Below are 14,533 nucleotides of genomic sequence, written 5' to 3'. Positions count from 1 at the left end.
GGGCATAACGGAAAGATTCCGTGCCGCCCAGCTGATACTCAACCTGTAGCTGGGAGAAGGTCTTAATCTCGCCCTTCGAGATCATATCATCCACCCTGGAAATTCCTATGAGGTCCCATTTATCAAATCCCTTGGTGTGCCATAGTTTGCCCAAAATATCGGAATCATACAAAGGGGAGAATTTAGTCAGCCTGCCCTGCCAGCCCTGCGCCTTGGTGATCGTCCGCCAGATGTGGACCGCAGTTCTCGTTGGACCCGACATCCGCCCATCCAGAGACCTCGAGTACAGCGCCCTGTAGTAATTGCCGCCACCCAAAAGCCACTTATCGATGGCGTAGCCGGGGTTGTTTTCCGGACCGTAGAAACCATGATTGATAGCCGCCAGTTGGGAGGCCCAGTAGTACCTGCGCACATCTGGTACTGCGATACCCCCGTCGTACCACGGAAGTGTGAGCTTCGTGATAGCGACGCGGGGACGGCCGTCCCAGAGCAGGGCACGTTGAAGGCTCTCAATCTCCCGAAAGTAGCGGGCGGGGACCGGATCTTGGGTGTTCTGCAGGGCGTACAGAAACCTGGGCAAAGACATCATCTTGAATAATGCCGCGCGTCCAAGTAGAGAGAGGGGGAGTTTGCGCCAACCCTCCACGTCACGCCGGAGGCGCAGAAGAGGGGGAAGCAAGTTGTGGTCGTATCTCACCGTCGCATTACCAGAGATGTAAATCCCCAGGTATTTAAAGCCCTGGCTGGCCACCTGGATGTTACAGCCTCTAGGGAGGCATGGTGTGTCCCCTTTCAGTACGTATAGGGAGGACTTGGCCCAGTTAATAACGAGGCCAGAGTACCTGCCAAAAAGTCTAAGTACATCGCATGCCACAATAAGTGACTTGCAAGGGGAGGTGAGGTAGAGCAGAATGTCATCGGCATAGAGAGAGATTCTGTCCTCGAAACCAGGGGCCCAGCTTATACCATGCAGATCCGGGTGCGTGCGCAACATAGCCGCAAGCGGCTCAAGAGCGAGCGCAAACAGAAGAGGCGACAAGGGGCAGCCCTGTCTGGTGCCCCTATGAAGGGCAAAAGATGCCGAGATGCGGCCATTGACGGCAACGTTAGCCAGTGGGTCAGCATAGAGGAGCTTCACCCAGCCAATAAACACCGGGCCAAAACCGAGCTTCGTCAACACCGCCCAGAGGTAACTCCATTCGAGAGAGTCAAAAGCCATCGTGGCGTCCAAGGAAGCAAGGACTGCCGGCTCCTCCAGGGTGTGGGCCCTGGCCAGGGCGCCATGGAGTCTACGCAGGTTAAGGGCAGTGTTGCGATGAGGAATAAAGCCCGACTGGTCCGGGTGCACTAAGTCGCCAATAACCCCAATCAGTCGATTAGCGAGTAGCTTGGCGAGGACCTTAGGCTCAGCATTAAGGAGAGAAATGGGACGATAAGAGCGACACAAGTCTCTCGGCTTCCCTTCCTTATGGATGACCACAATGGTGGCCAACCTCTGGTCTAAGGGAAGTAGGCCGGCGTCCCGCGCTTCCAGAAACATGTTACGCAGGTGTGGAGATACCACATCCGGCCTGATCTTATATATCTCAACCGGGATGCCGTTAGGGCCAGGTGCCTTGCCCGATCGCAATGAGCGGATCGCAAGGGCGATCTCATCAACAGAGATGTCCCTGTCCAAGTCGTCGCGCTCCTCGTCCGAAAGACAGGGAAGTTCGACTGTCGAGAGAAGCGCTGTCGAATCAATCTCAGACCGGCCCGAAACAGAGGTGTAAACGCCTCGGAAGTAATCAGCAAAGGACTCGGCAATAGCGCTGGGATCAGAGATGACAACTCCGTCATCCCCCATTATCTCGGGTACGACACGGCTAGCCATCTCTCTCCTGTCCAGCCAGGCCAGCAACTTCCAAGCCTTATCGCCAACGTCGTATATACGACCCTGCTGTTCCTTAGCTAAGGTAAGGGCTGCATTCGTGGCAAGGTCACGGTATTCCGACTGTTTGAGGGAAAGGTCATGCAGGAGAGCGGGATCAGGTTCTGTCTCCAACTGGGAGTCAAGTTCCATGATCTCCTCCTCGATGCACACCAAATTGGCATCCCTGACTCTACGGGCCTCCGCTATAGGAGCGAAAGTCTCACCTCTCAAGACAGTCTTAAACGCCTCCCACAGAGTCGCGGCCGAACCAACCGATCCCCCATTCTCAGAAAAATAGAGGTCGATGGCCTTGGCCAAGAGATTGCGAGTCTTGGGATTGCGAAAATACAATGGATTAACAGCCACCGGCCGATCTGACAAAACAATGTCAAAATCAAAAGAGACCCACAACGGGGAATGGTCGGAAATGCCCCGCGCCAGAAAACGGGCCTCAGAAACAGCAGGCGCATGTGCAGCCAATGTAAGAACATAGTCTATCCGGGAAAGACTACCTTGGGCGCCGGAATGGAAGGAAAAATGACAAAGCGTGGGATGTAAAAGCCGCCAGCTATCCACCAATCCCATAGTCTCAAGGAAAGATGGCAACCACAGTTGGGAGCCCCGGAGGTCTCTAGGCGGATGTCGGTCCAAGGAGCCGGAGCAAACCGAGTTGAAATCACCCCCTATTACCAACAAACCAGCAGGCAAAATTAAAATGGCGCCACCAAGGTCTTGGAAAGTGCTAGATTGTAAGCCCGGAGGAACGTAAACTGAAAGTAATGTCAGGGCACGCCCCTCCCACCGTCCCGCCACTGTGGCGTATCGCCCCCTCTCATCTATCAGAGTGACGTCGACCTCAAGTGGAAGGGACGTACGGACAAGAACTCCCGCCCCCTGAGATCCCGAGGAGAACCCCGAGTGGGCCACCATTTTGTATCCCTTTCGATTGAGTGCTTTACATGTGTGCCCAACCAGATGTGTCTCCTGAAGGAGAACAACATTGGGCATGTGGCGTTTAATCAGTTGAATCACGACCCCCCTCTTGATGCGGTCACCCAACCCGTTAACATTCCAACTGAGTACTCGTAGTTTCCTACCCCCCATCATCGTGTCGCCAGCCCCACCCAACCCCAGCAAACCTCAACAACAAGTGAAACTGAACAGTGTATACGACCCATTGCCTAAGAGATAGAAAGAGAGAAAAGTAAACAAACAAACAAACTTTCCCATCACCACCCCCCACCCTGCAACCCTGCAGCAGACTAAAAAACCCCCCAACCAGCAGTGTGCCTGTCGCCCCATGAACTAGTCTACAAAAAGTCCCCAGAGGAGTAAGGAATCTCCGCAAACCCCTCCCGCCACCCTCCATGTAAACACCAGGAGAATCATCCAAATCGAAGTAACATTGGTATTAGCAGTCACAGACAGCAGGGACACCAACCACCATGATCAGCTCAGTAGAGACCAGTCCTAGAGGTCGGAACCACCAGTTGCGCCTCTGGAATGCTCGTCTTGTTCTTCCCGACATTGTGGCAAAGTGTCCAGCCAGTCGCTTGCATTGTCCGGCACATCGAAAAACAGGGCACGGCCCTCGTGCTCAATACGAAGTTTGGCAGGGAACAGCATCGAGTATTTAAAGCCCATGTCTCTTAGGCGCCGTTTCACCCCTGCGAAACTCTGACGCTGTCTCTGCACAGCCCTGGTGAAATCCGGATAGAAGTGCACCTCAGAGTTCTGGTATTTGAGCGGTCCATGCCGTCTCGACGCCTGAAGGATCACGTCCCGGTCTCTAAAGTTGAAGAGCCGGCAATGATGGGTCTAGGCGCCATACCCGGTTTCGGCGGGCCGCCCGGGACCCGATGGGCCCGCTCCACAGAGAAGAAGTTGCTCAGGCCAGAAGGTGCGAGATGCGTCTGCACCAGGTCTTCCACAAAAAGGTCCACTGCCGCCTCCTCCGCTCCCTCCGGAACACCAATAATACGGACATTCTGCCACCTGGCACGTCCTTCAAAGTCCTCCAGCCTTCTAGAAAATTGGTCGTTGGCCAGTCTCAGGGTCCGGACCTCCGTCTGTAGGTCCGAAACATCGGTAGTTAGGCTCGAGGTCTTGAGATCAAGAGACTTCACTCGATAGTTGGTTTTTCCCAGGTCAGCCCTGATAAGGTTGAGGTCCACAGCCAGAGTGTCCACCTTGTGAGTCAGGACCTCATGTTGTTTTTGCATTTCAGACCGAATGCCCGCGATGGCACCCATAACGTCACTCAGGGTTGGCTCAGAGCCTTCGGGCGAGCTCGCACGATGAAGGTCTTTACGAACACCTCTGTTCGACGTCTTGTCGGGGTCCCCTCTGCCCGCCATGTTGGGTCCAAGGAGGACAAAGGGCTACACCATCCGAACAAAGAAACACACGAACAGAGCAGAGGCAATGTCAATAATCGCACCAGGCCGGTAGTAGGCAACTCCGCAGCTACAGGCACTCCGCCAGCAGGGACCACAAACAACCGCTTCGCATTCCAGTCATGCGGAGCGTCGGCGAAGGCAGCAGCCACCCAAGAGACAATGGCGCATCCCTGGCACGGAGTTTAGCTCGACGTAGCTTCGCCTAGGAACCACCGATTTAGAAGCGGAAAGCTGCTCCCGTGTCTGCGACCATCCACCAAGTAGAATCCACTAACGTGGATCAGGATTTCCAACAGGATATTTGCGGAGGGTCGGAGGGTCCGCGGAGCTCCGAGCTTACGCGGCCATCTTGGTTGCCCGCGAAGCTCCTCCTCGCACTGCCAGTTATTGGCAAGGTTTAGGGTTAATCTCTTAGTACAATGAATCAGCTTTCCCAAGGCCTAGTCTGCTTATAGTTCTCTAACCTCCCTCTGAGTGCAATAAAACATCGTCCCAGACAATTGACAATTTTGTATTCCTTTGTCTGCATTTTACCTGGCCAAGAAAAAGATTTGTAATACCTCCTTAAAAAGTTTTAAACTTCATATAAGTGTAGCCTGCTATGCTACACCTCCTGATGCTTAAGGATTTTTAAACTTGCGTGTGTAGGCAATTTTCTAAGTAGTGCAGTTAAGCTTCAAAAGGCCTAGATTTAATTAAGTCATGGGCTTTCAGGTCTTTATTGTAGTGTCTTGTAAATAAAAGAATGCTGGAACTCTTTTGGTTCCCACTGTACACAGTAGGCCAGTGACGTAACCGTTGGAGAGAGAAGTTAAAAGCAGGATAAGAATGTTGAGTTCTGACTTACACGTTGGTGACATAGTTATTGGTGAATTATTGGACTGGCAGGATGCTACAAATGGCGGCGAGATAGGGGATGGAAAGCCCGCACATTGAAAGTTGTACCAAAGAGAGATTACTGTGGTACAGTAAACTGTAGAATCGACTCTGGCACTGGTGGAGTCTCAGAGCAATGCCAGCCTGTGTAAAACGCTTAAAGATAACGAAAGCAACATTGTAAGGTCTATGTATTGTGGCCAGGAATTGAATGAAACTGCTGCAAATAAAAGGTACTGCACCATTACATAAATGAATGCCATCTGCTATACGAAGTAAGAACGCTAAAGGCAGATGCAACTAGGTTACGATAGCAGCACACAGCAATAGTTCAGTACAGATTAACCTGAAATTCATATGCTACGAAACAGAGTTTCACCAGCTGTTTGCAAAGAAACTTTTAAGTACAAATCAACCCAAATTTCATAACATGATCTGCCTTCATGGACTACTAGCATACACAGTTTATCTGCTTACCTAAACCATTCATGAATCATCGTGCCACAATGTGCTGCAGGGTGGACCCAGAAAGAGGGGTGGGGGCTGTGCTAGTGGAGTTGTCCCCAAACGTAGGGGCCCACCACCAAAGTTGCAAGGTAGGGGCTCAGAACAACTTCCTAGACTGCCCTCAAATAAAGAGTTCTGATGGAGAGCCAAGGTGAAATCGAAGCTCCACAATCATTAATGCTGACCCCAAAGTCCGAACGTCACAAGGCGCTAGTGAAGCACTGCCTGATCAAGTTTCACAAGAAGCAATTGAATGACCACAACTGTCCACTAATGTTGCTGCATTTTTACAACCACCAACTGCATTTGATACTGCCAAAAATAGTGGCAATAGATGAACGGCATGGATACAGACATTTGAAGAGTTCATAGATGCAATAGATGAAAAATAACTATAAAAAGATTATAAAATATATGAGGACCATTGTTGGTGAAGGAGTGAAAGATGCCATAAGAAAGATACCACAAGAAGGTGAAGTGGCATACAATCATATCAAAATAGCCTTAAGTGTCATGTTTATGTGGATTTTGAAAGATACATATTCATTCAGGAACGCTAGAGGACAGGAGTTTGTTGAGAGACTGGATGTTCTGGTGAAACACTTTAAATTCAATGACTTTAATGATGAAGAAGCTGCCAGCCTCTGAGTAATCGATGGATGTACGTCAGATACCTTTCAATGATGAATGCTGAAGGAAACTCATATCTTAAAACACGTTCTCAAGGTTTGCTCATGCAGTAGAGCCTGCTGGTCATCAAGGGACTGGCATGAAGGCCAGAGGCACCTAATGGCCATCAGTCATGAGCATATAAAGTAAGCCAAAGTACAAGCCTGAGGGACACAAATCGATGTCTCCGCAGAAAAAGAAAACATGTTACAGATGTGGACTGTCATTCCTACTTGAAGGTAAATGTCCTGCCATTGGACAGATATGCATTGGCTGTGGTGAAGCAAGCCATTTAGTGACCACTTGAAAAGTGAAGAGAAAAATAGGTGCGTCACAGCGTGAAGACAAAAGGGCCGATGGAGCGCTACCTTAATTTGTACGTCATGCTTCCACAAGCCAAGTGTTCACATCAACAGAGGCAAATCAACACCAAATGAAGTTGCTTGTTTTCTAAATCATCGACAAAGAGTTCCACAGCATCAGTTTTTAGTGAAAGTGACAATGACAATTGTGCAAGTCGATATTTTCTTCAAAAAGGTATGCACAAGTGGGACTGGTATAATGTGAGGGCAAATCCACAGTGAAGAAAAATCGACACCAAAAAGCACCAACAACATTTAAACATTGTTTGAAGATCACTCTAAAAATACATGGGTGTTGGATACCTTTCATAATTGACAGCGGTGCGTCAATAAACATCATGCCTAAGGAAAAGTATCAAGAACTGTCTCCATTACCACAACTTACAAAATCAAAAACTAAAATATACACATTGGCTGCTTCGACGCCCTTAAAGAGTCTAGGTTCATTTGTAGCCACAGTTAAACATAAGAAAACTGTGGGACAAGCACTGATTTATGAACTTTAAGGAACAGCTTCAAGGGCCTGTTTGTTGAGCTTCAACACTGCTGCTGATATGGGACTGATATCAGTGAACTATGATATGAAAGCACATCATTAAATTGTAAGTCAATTTCCTTCACTATTTCATGGGTTAGGAAAACTCAAAACAATGAAAGTAGGGTTACATATCAATTAAGATGTTTATCATGTTGCTCAAAGACACAAACAAATTGCGTTTCACTTGTGCGAAACTGTTGAAAAGGAACTTAATTTGTTGCTTAAACATGGCATCATTGAACAGTCCCCTGGTCCGACTCCATTGGTTTCTACCATTGTAGTTGTGCCTAAAAGAGAAAGTGAAGGAGCTGTACACATATGGGTTGACATGCGTCAAGCCAACAAGACAATTGAGTGAGAGAGACATCCCAGTAAGCGCATTGCTGATATGATAACTCAATTGAATGGTGAAAGTTCTTGTCTTGACTCGACTTAAATAAAAAAAATCACTAATTGGAACTTGAATAAAAATCCAAGTACATTTCAACCTTTTCTTCGCATACTGGTCTGTGTCACTATAATCATTTGAGATTTGGTGTATCCTCTGCTGCCGAACGTTTCCAATACGTCATTTGGCGTATCATACAGCCTATAGTAAATGCATTTAACTACTGTGATGACATATTTGCTTCCAGAGTCATACAGAAAGAGCATAACAAAGTTCTCATGCAAGTATGTTGGTCGCTGAATGTTGCAGACTTAACTTTGAAAGCTAACAAATGTGAATTCCACAAAAACAGCTCAAATTGTTTTTGTCTATGTTTTTCTGATGGGAGTATGAAACTAGATCCAGCTAAAGTGCACACATTATCCACTGAAAATCCCCCACAAGACATTTCTGTGTCATGATCATATCTTGGAATGGCCAGTTACTGTTCTAGCTACACACAAGACTTTGCTACGGTCAGTGCACAGTTACCACCCCCTTTTCTGAATCGTTTTTGGCCACTATAGGTGTGGCAGGGTATACTCAGACATGAGTCCCTTTCTCACTGCTCCATCAGGATTCAAGCAAGCCGGGCCGAAGACGGCTGAAATGCCAGAAACCGGTCCACGGTAGCTTGTCTCCTTTCTGGTGAAGAATTGGCTTGGTAGTTTAGTCTGCCCTGTTCCCATGATGCACTGGGCCAGGGACAGACTGATTTGCATATAGCCAGATTCTGAGCTGGGATGGGGCAGTGAGATAAATAACGGTGATGGATCAAGCCCTGATCTTTGGACTGGGTAAGAGTGGTCTGCTCAATTCAGACACTCTGTTCATCACCACCCCCTTTTCCAAATTGTTTTTGTCTATGTTTTTCTGATGGGAGTATGAAACTAGATCCAGCTAAAGTGCACACATTATCCACTGAAAATCCCCCACAAGACATTTCTGTGTCATGATCATATCTTGGAATGGCCAGTTACTGTTCTAGCTACACACAAGACTTTGCTACGGTCAGTGCACAGTTACAAGAATTAATGAAAATGAATATGTCATAAATCTTGTGAAAGTGTGAAGAGCTTCTCCAAAATCAGGCAAGGTATTGACAGTGCCACAGAAATGGCCTACTTTGATCCCAAGCGTCATACAGAGGTTGTAGTTGACGTTAGCCCTGTCAGATTAGGCGCAATCCTTGCACAGCAAAATGAACAGCCTTGTAGTGCTTGGAGACATATTGTTTGCATACGTCAGTAAAAGCCTGTCAAAACGAAACGTGCTTACTCGCAACCTGAGAAAGAAAGTTTAGCAGCGGTTTGAGCTTCTGAATATTTCCATGTATTTTTGTACGGAAAGCCTTCCACAGTTGTGACTGACCATCAAGCACTGTTGATGATATTTGGCAATCCCAAAGCCAAAATGCCTCCTCTAATTGAGCATTGGGGTATGAGGTTGCAAGAATACAACTACTCTGTTCTTGATCATCCAGGGAAAGATCAGAATCCTGCTGGATATTTTTCAAGAGTGACATTACAGTGCCCTGGTATCCCATCTAAGACAGTGGAGGGCTACATCTATTTTATTGTAAACTCAAGCGCACCATCTGCCATGTCTTTAGAACAAATTGTCACTGCCATGCGCCAAGATAGTCACATGTTAAAGTTAAAGACATTATTGCTCATCAGTCAGCACTCTGGACCTCTCATTAATGACAATGAGTGTTTGAAGTTCAAAAATGTAAGAGAGGAACTTTCAGTGACTCAAGAAGGCCTCATTCTACAAAGTACACAAATTGGTATTCCTGAGAGTCTACGATGAAAAAAGTAATTGACATCATCCATGAGGGACATTGAGGAAGAATAGCTGCCACCAATAGAGCTCTCCATGACTAAGTCTGGTTTCCTTACCTTGATGAAAGGATCTAAAACAAATTCATGGCTTGTCATGTAGGCAACTGTCTTTTGTCTTAAACAATTCAGCACCCTTTAAACATATCAGAATTGCCACATCATGCTTGGGAGAGAATTCCTATTGGTTTATTTGGTCCTCTTGAGAACATCACCTTCTAGTCATTGTTGATGAATACTCCTGTTTCCATTGGTAGAAGACCTTTTATTCACTACACATTAAAAGCTTATTCAAAAATTTGACGCCATCTTTGTGACATGGGGTGTACCTACAGTCATAAAATCTGACACTGGTCCATCTTTTAATAGGCAAGAATTCAAAGACTTTTTAATTCACCTCAATATAAAGCATCAAAAACGTAATCCTCTTTGGCATCAAGCCACTTACCTGGTAGAACAGCTCATGAGTACTTTAAAGAAAGCTTATCAGCTTGCTGCATTGAGAAGCCCAACCTCAAAGTTGTTTTGAACACTACTCTTCAAACTTACAATTTGACCCCTCATTCAACAACAGATGAAAGCTCTACCACTCTCATGTTTGGAAGAACCAGGACGAGGAAGCTGTCCCAATGGACCACCTCAGATCGAAGAACGAGGAAGATATTCATACGAAGGACATTGGTCGCAAACAGAAGATTAAAAGATGTTCTGACAGGTGATGACTTTACAAGAGGAGATCGAGTGCTTGCCAGACAACACAAGAAAAGAAAGTCTGATGATAATTTTGAGGCTGAGCCCTTTACCATCACTAACACCAAAGGACACATGGTAGCTGCCCACAGTCCTGGAAAGTCCCTTATGAGAGATTCCTCTCATTTTTGACATGTGGCCCATCACTCACCAATCATCAATGTCAATGTAGAGACTGGGGCCAGACAGACTGTTAAAGACTGCGAATGCTGATGATTCCACCTCACTGGCACGATCAAAGATACTTCAACTGCCAGTTCCTGGGTTCCAGTGTGATTCAGGAGCATGCTTCGCTTGATTGAAAAATTATAATTGCCTGTATATATATATATATATGTATTGCTTTATGAATTTAATGTATTCATATGTTTTTTTTATTTATTTTGAAAAGTTGTAACTTTTTATTTAACAAAGTGGTAGAGATAGTGCCTTGTAAATAAAAGAACGCTGGAATTCTTTTAGTTACCACTATACACCGTAGTCCCCTGACGTAATTGTTGGAGAGATGAGTTGAAGGCAAGCTTAGAATGTTGATTTCTGACATAAACGCTGCAGAATAAAAATTACTCTCTGTGTGTGGCATAGTTATTGGTGAGTACCTGGGCTGTCAGGACGCTATATTTATGAGTTATTGCCTTCAAGTAGGCGTCATTTCCATGTTCCGTGGACAGAGCATAGTGGACCTAGTTGAGGTTTCTGCACTGCCTCGAAAATTTGAGAATCTATTTTATGTCGAAAACTGTATTGCAACTTTTGTTGCAAAGGCACAAATGCAGGTTGAGCTCCAAATATTGTAGCTAAAATTCCATCACAATCCTCTCCTATCTCCCTGAACCTTTCCTGTGACTTATGGCAAAATAAATCCCTCAAGGCCTTATTCCCAAGTTTGACAAATACCTGAGTATCTTTCTCCCTGCTTCCAATTCCTAACCCATGCCTACCTCTTCTAACTGTTTCATGATCAAAGTGAAACCGACCCCTTACGATCAGCGCTGTGTTACCCCTTTCAGACAGTATGGTGACTGCCTCTCTGTTTGACACTCTTACTTCAAAGGATCCATTGGATCTTTGCCACTATGATGTGCAATTGCTAACTGAAAAGGCACAGAGTTCTTTGTGTGTGCGGACCTGGCATAAATGTCACCCTTCTCACCTAAAGATGTTCCTTAAGCAGAAGGAAACCACCAATTACCAGTTCTTTAACCTGCATAGGTATCTCATCCATGATATTCTTCTCTTGATTGATGACTGTAAGAAATAAAGGGAGCAAAGCTGCTGATGTCTTTTGCCCTGGGAGGTGCCTAGGTTTGTGTCTATTTACACCTCCTCACACCTTTCCAGGACTCGAGGAAAATGTGAAGGAAAGTAATTAATGTTGGTAGCAATCCAGGCACCAGAAGTCAGCAATTATGTATATCAACCTTTTAAAAGTGATTCCTCTAACAGATAGAATAAAAAAATCAGCGTAAACTCACAATGTTTATTTTTGCCAGTCGCCTATTAGTAGTGAGAGCGCGGTTTCTAGTTCTCCCTAAGCCAAAGTTAAAAAGAAGCATGATTGTAAGCACTGCACAAGTTATCAACTACAGCAGGGGCACGATTTCTGAAGAACAGTCACAACTGCCTTACTTAATGGCAGATTTAGCATTCAAATGGGCAGGAAGGTATATCTTCCTACATAAGAACAATACTTTGAGGCATAGTTATCTATGTGCTGTAGAATGTAGCATACATGGAAAAAGGAAACAACATTACGCCTCTCTGGGGTAGGGAAACAATTTTGCCACAAACCCAGGTTTACCGCCTTTAGTAAATCTGGGTTTGTGGCAAAATACGTGTGTGGATGCATGGGAACAGTCATGCTTCACCCATGCAACGCCTGCCCAATGCAAAGCCACTGAAGGCGACACAAATCGGCCCTTGCATGACTTTGTAAATCTTGAATAGCATTTTGCGTTGTGGCAAAAAATTGGCAAAACCAAAACGCAAAATGTTAGTAAATCTGTGAAAAGTATGTAACTTTTACACCATCCAACCTGTTATCTGAGCTCAGGGGAAACAACAAGTGCTGATAAGGTGTTTGGCAGTCCCTCATTGCCTAGAGTTAAAAAGTACCGTTAATTCAGGTCCATAAAAAGCAAAAAAAGCTGGGTGCAATTACATCAAAATTAAAATGTCATACAAAAAACAGAAAAATATAGTGATTTAGGGCAACGGTCACTAAATTAGTCCAAAGCTAGACCATCAGAAGCAACATCAAGCTAAACTACAAACTGATTAGGCCTTGCTGTTGATTTGTCTGATTATTTTCTGTTAGTTGGCGAAAAAAAGGCTATGTAGGCAAAGGAAAACACTATTTTCAGAGTGTGTTCAGTATTATCCCAGGGGCCAGATGTAGGTACATCTAATTTACCGACTCTTAAATACCGAATCATACCGATTCGGTATTTATGAATCGGTAAATTAGAAGGAGGGAGATGTAGGTAATTTTTTATTTTGAATTATCGATTCTGTAACATTCGGTATTTACCAATTCGGTAAATACCGAATCGGTATTCCCCATTGATTCCTATGGGCTTTGGAGCCCATAGGAATCAATGGGAAATACCGATTCGGTATTTACCGAATCTGTAAATACCGAATCCAGCAAGGGTGCAGGGGGTGTCACTTTGACACCCTCTAGCACCCCAAGTGCAGGCTTGTGTGCCATGTGGCACACATACATGCCCTAAGGGCATGTCTGTCTGTCTGTCACATGGCACAGGTGTGCATGCACAGATGTGAATGCACACCTGGATTCAGTATTTTACCACCCAATAGGATTGGGTGGTAAAATACCGACTCTTAAGGGCCTGTGGCACTCTGTGGAGTGCCACCTGCCTCTTGATTTACCGAATCTGTAAAATTACCGATTCGGTATTTTACAGAATCGGTAAATTTACCGAATCGGTAAATTTACTGATTCTGTAAAATACTGCCCCTACATGCTGATTCCTAAATACCGGTCGGTAACGGCCGAATTCGGCCGTTACCGACTGGTATTTCCTCTCCTACATCTGGCCCCATATGTTGAATCATCATGAAATGTGATTGACATGCTAATAGAGGAGCAAACATTGCCTCGTTTTGTTTGTCAATGTAGGCAAATGGTATAGAAATAAAACATAGACTTCCATTCAATGCTTCTTAAAAAAGTCTCAAAATGATCTTTGGAAGCGTACATCTATTTTATTTATATAACACATCATATTTAATCATGTACTAATTGTCTTGATTTAAGCAGTAAAAACGTCTTATTCTAGGCATTCCTATTTCTAAGCTATACTTTATAGTTGTTTCATATCATTTGTATTTCTGCTGCTTCTTGATTTTCTGACATATCACAAATGTTTGTTTAGGCCCTGCCTGTGCGAAATGGACCATTGAATGAAGGCCAGAATGCAGAAAAACTACAAAGAAAAGATGAAGTGATATCTCAGATGTGAATGGAAAATAACACCCCGTTGTCCATAACGTTTAGTTCATGTTGCATTCATTAGAATGACAGTAAGTCCGAAGAAGGCAACCAGGTATTTCACATGCCAAGAAGCGATTCACTTATGAATGTCTCCATTAAAAATAACTATATCGATTGAAATCTGCTGCAATTTGGTTTAACATCACATCACTTGCTATTCAGAGAAAGATTATATCACTTGATTTACATATTATTTTCTTGACATCAAAGATTTTACACCTCGAGAGTTGATTTTTTTACTTTACATTTGCGCATTTCCAATTTACTTGTATACGTTGTTATGAAAGATGCCATTATGAAATCTGAGTAATTACCACAAGATTATAACTGGGTGGAGTCTGTAATTTGTGATTTTAAAATACAAATGTAAGTACATGTCCAAAATATGTCAATATATTGTTTTTTTACAGAAAGGTAACAATAAAATGTGTTAAACAGTGTGTTTCTTCTGTTTAAGGCTGTACCAGGATGTTTGAATCCCCCATCTTACACTCACTTACTCCTCACAGAAAGTAGAATTTAAAAAAAAAATGTTCGGCAGTATTTCAGCTATTTAATCGCAGGTGATTAACCTTTCCTTTATTCATTTTTTTAGAAGCTAAACTCATGTGGGAGTGGGCTTGGCCCAGCTGCTGGGTACTAATCTGGTGTTCTAGCGTGGGGACACTCCGTTGGAGTAACCCGGCGCTCTATAAGCTGTATAATAATATTTACAAAGTGAAAAGTGTAACTATT

The 14,533-nt window shown here is 44.8% G+C and overlaps 1 long non-coding RNA gene across 1 annotated transcript in view; it reads left to right on the top strand.

The window, feature by feature from the left end:
• LOC147685223 (uncharacterized) overlaps positions 1 to 13,790 on the top strand; it is a 47,590-nt gene extending 33,800 nt beyond the window's left edge. Inside the window, exon 3 of the long non-coding RNA XR_015300417.1 lies at positions 13,680 to 13,790. This is a non-coding gene — a long non-coding RNA (uncharacterized LOC147685223). The remainder of the gene's footprint in view (positions 1 to 13,679) is intronic.
• The last annotated feature ends 743 nt before the right edge of the window (positions 13,791 to 14,533 follow it).

Source organism: Lissotriton vulgaris, chromosome 10 (assembly GCF_964263255.1).
Source record: "Lissotriton vulgaris chromosome 10, aLisVul1.2, whole genome shotgun sequence".
In the NCBI taxonomy this organism is placed as follows: domain Eukaryota; kingdom Metazoa; phylum Chordata; class Amphibia; order Caudata; family Salamandridae; genus Lissotriton; species Lissotriton vulgaris.
This window is presented reverse-complemented; position numbering and strand designations above follow the sequence as displayed.